The sequence below is a fragment of the Apium graveolens genome, chromosome 9, assembly GCF_009905375.1.
Source record: "Apium graveolens cultivar Ventura chromosome 9, ASM990537v1, whole genome shotgun sequence".
NCBI lineage: Eukaryota > Viridiplantae > Streptophyta > Magnoliopsida > Apiales > Apiaceae > Apium > Apium graveolens.
This window is the reverse complement of record NC_133655.1, coordinates 237,989,240-237,999,785: the sequence shown is the minus strand read 5'-3', so window position 1 is coordinate 237,999,785 and position 10,546 is coordinate 237,989,240. Positions and strand designations below refer to the sequence as shown.

Genomic DNA, 10,546 nt, shown 5'->3' with positions numbered 1-10,546 from the left:
CCTGTTTTAACCAACATTTAAATATCAATTGGTTTTGTTAATTTTCAAGATGTAAACAAAATATAAAACAACTTGAAAGATTAAAACCTAAATACATACTAACTGAACTTGATAACTGTTGGCAAAAGCACAAGTCCGACAATCCAACAAATTTAAAGTTCCAGCTCCCAACAAACAAAAATAACCAAATTCCAAGTACTAGTTTAACTAATCCAGATAAAAAGTCTAACTGCCACGATTCTTCTTCCGTGTGGTTGTTTCTCTCCATTGGCCGTTGGCCGTTATTTGACAATGATTCTTCTTCCGTGTGGTTGGTTCTCTCCATGGTGAGCCACATTCTTCTTCACCATGTTCTTCTTTTGAGAACTCCTCGATCAATTCACGCTACCTCTGAATCAAATTCCTACAAAGAAAATAAAACTTTATTCAGCATATTTGATAACTATATCAGGAACTATTTTATGATCAGGGATACTCAAGGAGCAAGTCGTTATCCAGAACTTTAAACTTCTAAACATGTACCCATAGAGTCCTTAATATTGAGTCTTATATATACTTCTCTCAGCTCAACACTTCTATCTAACTACAAAGTTTGACCGTCAAGAAGCAGGAAATGCTCACTTGTCTATGTAATTGACGAAGGCAGAGGAGAAATATATGTGTCGAAGGATGCATATACCAAGATAAAGTAAATTATGGGGAAAAAATTACTCGATGAAACAAACAAAGAAACTGGGTTAAGAAATTGTTCCAGTGAATAATGTTGTCAGTTTTACAGGGACCAAATACATACATGTGTCAACTGTCGATCATGCAAAGACTATGCGCCTAAAGAAAAAAGTACTTACGTAATCGGGGAATTTTACTAGTCTTCTTGTCTGCTAAGTCTTCAATATCAGGTAGACCAGAAAGCTGCATATGGTAAACGGGTTGCTTTTTATAATAACTCTCACAATTATATATCAAAGTTATTTGGAACAAAGATAATGCACTTAGAGAAGGTCCTAAGCATCATTGACAGATGCCTAAAATAAACTCAAGTATATAGGGAAGAGTCCACCACCGGCTAAAATTCATATGTATAAATGGTCAATTAATACTTCCATTATTTTCTGATAATAGATTCAACTTAACCGCAATACAACTGAAGATCTATTTATATAATACAGTCTACAGGTACTCAACTGGACATAAAAGACTTAGTAACCCCTGCCTTATACTACTGATAGTAATGTCATCCTTAACATACTGTTAATACTACCAACAGAAATCATACCAGTTGAATTCCTGAGTCCTGACATAACCATACTTCTTTACTTATCATTTGTAATGATGGTCAAACTTTGACTTATCACTTCTGATGTCTGTATGCTCGATATCTTCATTAAATCTGTCAGCACTGTGAAAGAAGATCCCTGTTATAATTGCAAAAGATTGTGAGAATTTATCGCCACTTGAACTGGAGATTGTAGATGAAGGAATCTCAAGAAACAAGCATACAGAAAGTTAGACGAGCATTACCATAAAGCCGATCTTGTAGGGAGCCATTTTACATAAAAGGATAAACAAGAATTGTAGGGAACCATTAATTTGTACTTCACTTAAAAAATAGAGAAGTTTCAACTAATGGTTTAATCAACTTGAGAAAATGCTATGTAATTAATCATTTTTTTCCAGATTGAACAATTAATTTGTGTGTTCTAGTCATTACAGTAGATTCCAAATCATAATCTAACACATTTGTAGCAGAACTGAAGCAGCAGTCTTCCTAGTCCAAAAAATTCAGTGAACTTTATGTTAACCATTAAACCAATGACGAAAAACTAAAATGCTACAAGAAAGACCTAATGAATAAGTAAAACTTACCCTGACAGTTACGAAAGCATGAGGAATGAGACCAATCAAAGTTCCCAAGAAGAATATGTGAAAAGGTATACCAACAATAAGTGAGGCAAGATTAATGAAAATATTTGGCAAATTTGGGGTAACTCCTAAAAAAGCATGTAGTTCAGCAAGGAATCATGTCTTTTAGCCACCTGAGTAAGTAAAGAATTGTATTAGTCCGCAAACACAGCAAAGCCAAGTATAGAAGTGAAAGAGAGGCGTATGAAGTTCACCTCTTCTTGAAGGAAACTCAGCTTTTCGGGCCAGAGAGAGAAGAGAAGAGGCAATCCAACTAATTTGGATAAGAAATAGCAAGATGATGCACCAGCTGTAGCATTGAACACAACCAAAACTACACCTCTGAGAAGTCCAAAAAGGGACCCCGTAACCAATGACAGCAATATAGTACCGGGAATCATAAAAGTTTGCATTACTATGTAGACCATGCAATATCCTATAAAAACCTGAGTTGTGTAGTCATTTGTGTAGATCTTTTATTAACGAGTATAATCTATGTGGTTTCAGATTAGTGAAGTGGTTTCAGATTAAGCTGGTTTACCTCATTATCAAACTCCCGAGTTCCCTGGGTGGAAGTGGCTGAAAAACCTTCACAGCCACTTCTTGACCAAAGGATATCCATTTATATCCAATAAGAATATCTCCAATTTCGGTCCAAATTCAACAAACTTGACATCCGTGAAAAAAAACAAATACAAAATATGTACTAGTTCCTTGAACAATGGAACATGGGTCCCAATTTTGTGGCCAGTAGGTTAGAACTCCCATGGTCTTTTAGACCTGTCAATGTCCCCATGTTTATCTATTAGTGAAATTTGTGACGCCCTCAATCTCGGGGTTAGGAAATGAGGACTCATACACCTCTAATATAATAATTAAATATGCATAAACCCCGATTAACTACTAACAGGATCAACAGGATAAAGTATGACACAAGATTACAACTACCAACCATAAAATATAACTTACAAACCCAATATATTATTAAATAAACAATATCGATTTCGGCTGGGAACCGACAGATAACCCATTGCATCATTATACACACTTCCTAGGTGTGAGCTCACTCATAAACACCACTACCTGCTCTGGCAACCGGAAGCCCTCAACACGGTAGGGACCACCAGGTACGCTCTTACGAGCAGTGTGCCTAAGCCTGGCCATCTTCTTGCTTAACTGCCATGGTTAGATTAAGACAAAACAAATGAGTATAAAACTCAGCAAGTAACTATATAGCAGTTCTACAATATCAAATCACAATATACTTGAACAAACTAGGGCATTCTACTTCAATTAATCTAGGTGGCAGATTTCCATTTTTTTTTTGGAATAAGGAAAGGTATCTGAAGAATAGTAGGGGCTTTCAAGGAACAAGGCTCGAAGCAGGACGAAAGCCGACATTCATCACAAATCATTATAGGATCAAAATAGATCTTTCGATAGAGAAAAACATCAGTATTTCAAGATAGAATCAACCATATGATCAACAATTTCAAGAATCAGGGTTCTTAAATTGGACTAGTCCCACTAGCCTCTTACCATGACTGGACTAGTCCCACTAGCCTCTTACATCTCAATCCAATCCATCAGGAATTCATTTGGAAAACCTCGAGTTGGAAAAATAAATAGGTTTTCTAAAATCCATTTTTTTTATCATTACCAAGCATTTGAAACATTCGGACTCTTTCAAGTCGAAACTCATTCTTAAATCAGATTTTAAAGAAACAAGGTTCAGGGAGTGAATCAAAGATACGCAAGGAACAATTCACAAGAATTCTGTGTCAAGGATAACAAGGCACCAAATTAGAAGGATAAACATTGATTTAGGGATCAATAGGGTGATCAAGAGAAACATAATATCATTAAATAGGGTTAACCAAGATAATCAATAGGTTCAATATGATTCATGGCATTATGGGTAACTTGAACAGAAAGACAGATTATCAAAGGGTGAAATCAATAGGATTATCAATAACAGGTTATTAAGAACAAGGGTTCTTCAAATCAATATCAGGGTTTCATATAGCAAAGGTTTCACATTTTAACAGTTCAATACTCTACATGGTATGAACAACATTCTCTTTCTAATCGCTTACACAAGTAATCAGAGTTACTTGCCTGAATTTGCTTTCCTGAGGGTTGAACTACTGCCACCTAGTAAATCCTTTCCTTTCCTAGCCTGAATGCCCTCACGCTCCGAATCTACAATAAAACCAAAATCTTAATCAGATTCTCAACGATCACTCTATACGATAACTCGATTATATCTTTGACTCGAGTATACGAATATAGCTTATACATATAAGCACATAGCACATAGCACATAGCATATTCCTTTCTCGTAGCTTTTATATCCTTATATACTTAACAATCAAAGCGTACTCGCTTGACCTCGCTATTTCTCAAATCAAACTAACACGACTCTTTTACGAGTACAAGACCTATTCACAACCAAACATTTACGTTCATAACCATCACTTATATCAATCATCTTAGTTTCCTTTTCTTTTGTTCCTTAATTCGAACCACACATACAAAACACATCCATATATATTCAATTTCAACCTCATATAAACAAACACAACTAATGCAATTCACAAGGATCATTTAGCACTTAAACTTCATCCCTTTTTAACCAAAAATCCGAATCCTACTTTCATTAAGGGTCGAAATCAACACTTTTGTGTAATTAGTAAAGTTCGAACACAACATTACTTAATCTTTGTCATGCAATCAAAATCTCACTTAGCAATTTAATCCATTTAATTTCACCTTTTTATTCCTAAGAATCCATTCGAGTTTTTCCATAAATCAACATTCAAGAATGGATTTTAACATGCAAGGCAATACATCACATTTCCCACTTATCTTAGTTTTTAACTAGATCATTCTATTCACTTAAACATCAAATCATGCATCAACTAACTCATTCAACCAACATGCATTGACTTAATCAATAATTAATCCCCTTTTTATCTTATTTTCATTCGGCAAAACATAGTTTTCAACTCAAAGACTAATCACTAGCATGCACTTATTGATCTCCTTTAAAACTATCATGCAATCACTTTTAAACCATACAAACTTAGTGTTTACCAAGATTATCTCACAAAATTCAATTTCCTTTCTTGTTAACACAAAAATTCGAACTTAGACTTAGCATGCAACAACAATTTCATTCATTTTTAATCTAATAACAATCTATCATCATTTTAAGCAAGTTAACTCAAATCAAACAACTTTAAAGATTAAAACCATTCGGCCTTTTTCAAAAACAAACATGCAACTTGATATTCTTAATCCTTAATCACAAATCAACCTATATTTCAACATCAAATCAATAACTCATGCATTTCAATACAATCAACTTGATTTCCTTAAAATAGTAAGGGCCATTCGGCCTTTTAATCAAAACATCACATGCAAACATAAATAAGTGATCTTAAGGTTCTAGAGCTCAGTTTTTAACATCATAGCTCATTACCGGTTCACCGGAGTTCATCACCGGTGGCGGTGGCATCACGGTGGTGCCCTCATTCGAGGGTGTCCAACCGCGAAACCCCCGATTTCTTAACAAAAGAAATGGAACAACACTACATGCAATCTGATTTCAGCATAGTAATCACAGAACACGAACTAATCAAGCAAGCCCTCAGTTCTTGGCTCAAAACCGAACCCGAACATACACACACTTCGGCATGCAAGCCTAATCACACACATGCACATACTTCTACCTACACATAAGTGTTTAGCAAGAAGAATTAGGGATGATTGATGAGTTTGATCAAGGAAAAAGGAGGTATACCGAGAGAGATTGAAGAGAGAGCCGAGAGAGAGTTGTTCGAGTGAGAGAAGAAGAGAAAAGAGAGAAGAGAAAAATGAGGTCACGGGAGCAAGAAGAAAGAAAATGGGGGAGGAAGGAGTAATTTATACTCCACCAAAACAAGGGCAATTTAGTAATTCATTAATTCCTTTTTGACTTGCACTTTCTTTCTCTTTTTACTCAAATGCAACGAAATTCAAAATAAAAATATTTCTCTCTCGGAAAGTCGAAGATTATTGAAAATGATAATTTTAACACGTAGGTCTCGAAATTAGCTTTTTATCCATTACTCATAATAAGAATTTGAGCGAACTGTTGATTTTATATGAATTTCGCAATCTTGCTTTAATAAATACATTTTCCACATAAAATCAATTTAAAAATGCAAAGATCAACAATCAAATTCACTTATTATTTTTAAAAAGTCTCTAGGATCTTTACGAAGATAACTGAACAAATCCCATGTTTTTATCCTTCTCAGATGATTTTATAAAAATGCGCGAAGGTTAATTAAACCTTTACTTAAATCACATAATTCCTTTAAAATTCACAAAATTGATACAGAACACATAGTTATGCATACAGTCAAGCAATCACACATATACAGTCACAAAATGACTTAGGTCGGATTATAGAATCTATCCCTGTTTAATCTTTAACCTCTTTTACGTGTACCGGGTCACGTTCAGCCTGACGGCCCGACGCTCAGCGTTTCGATTACGCTTCTCATTATCTTTGCCAATCAACACGTCTCTTAGGATGAAATACTTTATTCATTCACTTCACATACAATTCTCATTTTATATTATTTAATTTTCATACTAGGACGGGTTCCGTTCTACCTGACGTCCCGACACCACAGCTCGACTTCTAAGCTGACTCTTTAAATTGGAACATTTTTATCCACGCTCCTTAACTCTAGTATCCAAATAAGATAAATAATCATCACTTAGTCACATAATTATAATCTCATCACATAACACATACTTTATTTTCTTAATTACGACGCAAAATTCTCGGTCGTTACAATCTACCCTCCTTAAAGGGATTCTGTCCCCAGAATCTAATCTAAGCAAACAAATGGGGATACTTTTCTTTCATTTCGCTTTCTAATTCCCAAGTCAATTCTTCGACTAACGGATTTCTCCACAACACTCTAACTAGAGGTACAACTTTATTTCTAAGCGTCTTTTCTTTTCTATCGAAAATTCGCACTGGTTGTTCTATATAGGATAAATCTGGTTGGATTTCCACTTGTTCCAACTCGATCACATGGCTCGCATCAGCATTATACTTCTTCAGGAGAGATACATGAAACATATTGTGCAGATGTTGCATTTGCGGTGGCAGCAACAATTTATACGCCACTTTCCCAACTTGTCGCAATACTTCAAATGGTCCAATGTACCTTGGACTCAGCTTTCCTTTCTTTCCAAATCGAGTTAAACCTTTCCAAGGAGATATCTTCAACAAGACTTTGTCTTCAGTTTCAAATTGCTCATCTTTTCATTCTTGATTCGCGTACTTTGCCTGTCGGTCTTGAGCTACAATTAATCTCTTTCGTATCATTTCAACCTTTTCCTTCGTTTGCTGAACTAGCTCTGGGCCAATTAACTTGCGCTCACCAACTTCATCCCAATAAGTAGGGGTTCTACACTTTCTTCCATACAATGCTTCATAAGGCGGCATGCCAATACTCGCGTGATAACTGTTGTTGTAGGAAAACTAAATTAAGGGCAAATAATTATCCCAATTTCCTTTGAAATCTATTGCGCAGGTTCGCAACATGTCTTCAATCGTCTGAATTGTCCTTTTACTTTGTCCGTCTATCTGCGGATGATATGCCGTACTCATTTTCAATTTCGTTCCCAAATGATCATGAAATTATCGCCAAAATCTCGAATTAAACCTTGGATCTCTATCAGACACGATAGATACAGGAACTCCATGACGCATCACGATCTCATCCAGATACAATTTGACCAACTTCTCTAATGACAACCTTTCGTTTATCAGCAAGAAATGTGCTGACTTTGTCAACCGATCGATTACCACCCAAATCGTATCGTGATTTGACTTGGTTTTAGGTAATCCTACCATGAAATCCATCGCGATATGTTCCCATTTCCATTCAGGTATGTCCAGTGGCTGAAGCAATCCGCTTGGCCTTTGATGTTCCGCTTTAACTCTTTGGCACGTGTAACATTTACTTATCCATTCCGCAATTTCCTTTTTCATGTTTGGCCACCAATAATTTTCTTTCAAATCCTGGTACATCTTCGTACTCCCAGGGTGAATTGAAAATCTCGAGTTATGCGCTTCTTGCAAAATCTCGTGCTTTAGTTCCACGACATTAGGTATCCAAATACGTGAGTTAACACGGTATATCCCTTTTCCATCCCTTTGAGCTTTAATTTTCTCTCCCGTCAACTTATTCTTTTCGCGATTCATCACTTGCTCTTGACAGCATCGAATCTTTTCCAAAATTTCAGGTTGAAACAGCATTGCATAAATAGCTTTACCTCCATATTCTGGAGTCTGCACCTCTATTTCCATCTTTTCAAAGTCTTTGATTAATTCTTCCGATGACGTTAACATATTCAATCTTTCCTTTCGACTTAAAGCATCAGCTACCACATTTGCCTTTCCAGGATGATAGTTTATCGCACAATCATAATCTTTGATCAATTCCAACCACCGTCTTTGTCGCATATTCAATTCTTTCTGAGTAAAGATATACTTTAAGCTCTTATGGTCCGTATAAATCTCGCACTTTTCCCCGTACAAATAATGCCTCCAAATCTTAAGGGCAAATACAATTGCTGCCAATTCCAAATCGTGCGTTGGATACTTCTGCTCGTGCGGCTTGAGTTGCCTTGATGCATATGCTATTACCTTCCCGTGTTGCATTAACACGCATCCAAGTCCTTTATATGAAGCATCACTGAATATTACAAATTCCCCTTTATCATCAGGTAATACCAACACTGGGGCGGTTACCAATCTCTTCTTTAATTCTTGGAAACTTTCCTCACACTTTTCTGTCCAAACAAACTTCTCGTTCTTTCTCGTCAACTTTGTCAATGGAACGTCGATCTTTGAGAAATCTTGCACAAACCTTCTATAGTATCCGACTAATCCCAGAAAACTTCTGACTTCCGTCGGAGTCTTGGGTCTTTCCCAATTCATTACAACTTCTATCTTGGCTGGGTCCACTTTAATTCCTTCTTTATTAACTACATGACCAAGAAATTGCACTTCCTTTAGCCAAAATTCACACTTTGAAAACTTTGCATAACGCTTCTCTTTTCGCATAATTTCCAAGGAAATCCTCAAATGCTCCTTATGATCTTCTTCCGTCTTGGAGTAAATCAGTATATCGTCAATAAACACAATCACGAACTTGTCCAAATACTGCTTGAACACTCTGTTCATAAGATCCATAAATGTAGCTGGCGCATTCGTCAAGCCAAATGCCATCACCAAAAACTCATAGTGTTCGTATCTTGTTCGGAACGCTGTCTCGGGTATATCTTCCGCTTTGATCTTTAACTGATGATACCCAGATCTTAAATCAATTTTTGAGAAACATGAAGCTCCTTTCAATTGGTCGAACAAGTCATCGATCCGCGGTAGAAGGTACTTATTCTTGATCGTCAACTTATTCAGCTCACGGTAATCGATACACAATCGCATACTTCCATCCTTTTTCTTTACAAACAACACCGGTGCGCCCCACGGGGATACACTCGGTCGGATTACTCCTTTGTTAAACAATTCTTGCAACTGAACTGCCAATTCCTTCATTTCAACCGGTGACATGTGATAGGGAGCTTTCGACACTGGTTCCGTACCAGGAGCCAAGTCAATCGTAAACTCGATCTCTCTGTCTGGAGGTAGTCCAGGCAATTCATCAGGAAACACGTCTGGAAAATCTCTTACTACCGAAATATCGTCGATCTTTACAGATTCTTTCTCCACATCCACGACATGAGCCAAATAAACTTCGCCTCCTTGACGTATTAATCTTCTTGCCTCAATAGCCATTAGAAATTTCTTCTCTTGCCTTTTTCCTTTAAATATCACTTCCTCACCATCCTTGGTTCTTAACTTCATTTTCTTACTTTTACACTCTATTTGCGCCTCATGGTTTGACAACCAATTCATTCGTAGTATAACCTCAAATTCTCCTAACTTAAAAGGAATTAAGTCAGTAGAAAAATGCCGATCTTCTATAGACACATCACAATCAGGATAAATCTTATTAACAACAACTTTCTCTTGATTTGCTAGCTCTATAATCAAATTAGGCTCTAGAGGGTACGCAACACATTTTACTTTATCAAGAATACTTTCAGAGATAAAAGATCTAGTTGCTCCAGAATCCATCAAAACTTTTACTTCTACTGAGTTTATAACAAGCATACCTGTTACCACGTCCACCTCTTGCACCGCATCTTTCATTGTCATGCTAAAGGTTCTAGCTCTGGGTTGAGCGGATGGTGCTGGGAGAGACGGCGGTCCAGCAATTCTGAGAACATTAGCCTTCTGCACAGGCTCCTTGCAGTTCCTAGCTATATGGCCCACTTTGCCACACTTGAAACAAGCCAAATCAGGTTTCCTTACTCCATTTGAAGATTCTGAAGAATAATGCCCCTTCTGGTTGCACTTAATACATGTTATGTCCAGCTTATTACACCTCCCCGGGTGTCTCTTTCCACAATTCCTGCATTCTTGCATCTGGGGTCTGCTATCCATTCCCGGTTGTCCAGCTTTCTGGAAACGGTTCTTCTGAGCTCCATTCACGGGTCTAAACTTTTG

General features: G+C 36.8%; 1 pseudogene; it reads right to left on the bottom strand.

Moving 5' to 3' along the window:
• Window positions 1-379: 379 nt before the first annotated feature.
• LOC141686073 (putative membrane protein At4g09580) lies at window positions 380-10,195 on the bottom strand (annotated as a pseudogene).
• Between the last annotated feature and the right edge of the window lie 351 nt (window positions 10,196-10,546).